This window comes from Aplysia californica, unplaced genomic scaffold, assembly GCF_000002075.1.
Source record: "Aplysia californica isolate F4 #8 unplaced genomic scaffold, AplCal3.0 scaffold01104, whole genome shotgun sequence".
In the NCBI taxonomy this organism is placed as follows: Eukaryota; Metazoa; Mollusca; class Gastropoda; order Aplysiida; family Aplysiidae; genus Aplysia; species Aplysia californica.
The window spans coordinates 26,143-27,466 of NW_004798374.1; positions in this window are offsets into that span (position 1 = coordinate 26,143).

The window sequence follows — 1,324 nt, forward strand, 5'->3', positions numbered from 1 at the left end:
CCCGGACTAAACATGAGATCGCTCTGACTTTAAAGGATGCACAATGACTGAAAAGACAGTGAAACACGTAGAGAAAAAAAGTAGCCTACCATATCATGTGCGTGGCAATACGACGTTTGAAACGAGGAAAGTGGACTCACCTAGGCGTCATTATACTACGTTAAGACCTTCAGTTTTAATGTTAAAAGCAAATTTACCGGTACCGGTAACGTTTTGGTGGAAAGGAGCATTCTTCTAGATGAACCATTCATGATCTCTCCTCTGCTTTCCATCCACGGCAAGATGCCAACACTCTTCTGTTTGATGTGGTCCCAGTCTCCAGTGGGCCTAGCTTCACGTAATCAAGAACTAAAGCCAATTTCCAAAGAGTATTCTACACGACATATTTGCTGAATTGAAGAACAAACATTAGATTCTCACTTAAGACTAGCTCAACTCACAGACACAACACCAGGGAAAAAAGGAAGGAATTGGGGGCAAAAATCAAAATTTCCTATCGACTAAAAATGTTTAATGTGCCCCACAGGGTCATATTACCCTATGCTGTTGCGAGCACTGTAAAACACGTACGCAAATATTTTTTTTATATCACGATAATTTTCGGTACAGCGTAAAAATTGCAGCAAAATTGAAAACTATGACTTGTTTGACTTATGAGACGCCTTGTACTGTGCAAGAGCTGACGGGAAAAAATCCTCAACCGGAAGTCGTAGGTGGACAAAGTGTTGGTGTTGCTTTCTCTGGGTCTGTGTTGAACGTTTCCTCCTACACAGCACATTTGCTTTGAATCACGTAGACAATGTGTCAACACACCTGACACACTAGAACATTGCTTCCTCTTTGAATGTTGGGTCGTTTTTCCCCCTGTTTTAAAAACAAAAACAAAAAACAACTGATAAATGCAGAAAATAATTAAGACGCTGTGTGTATGATAAATTCTTTAGATGCGCTTTCTGCTGATGCAAGACACGTAAATGTGTGTAGAAGAACCTTCTAACGCTTGAACAAACGTTTAACGTCACTAGAACGTTCTAACGCTTGATCAAACGTTTAACGTCACTAGAACCTTCTAATGTTTGAACAAACGTTTAACGTCACTAGACATCACTAGAACGTTCTAACGCCTGAACAAACGTTTAACACCACTAGAACCTTCTAACGCTTGAACAAACGTTTAACGTCACTAGAACCTTCTAACGTTTGAACAAACGTTTAACACCACTAGAACCTTCTAACGCTTGAACAAACGTTTAACGTCACTAGAACCTTCTAACGTTTGAACAAACGTTTAACACCACTAGAACCTTCTAACGCTTGAACAAAC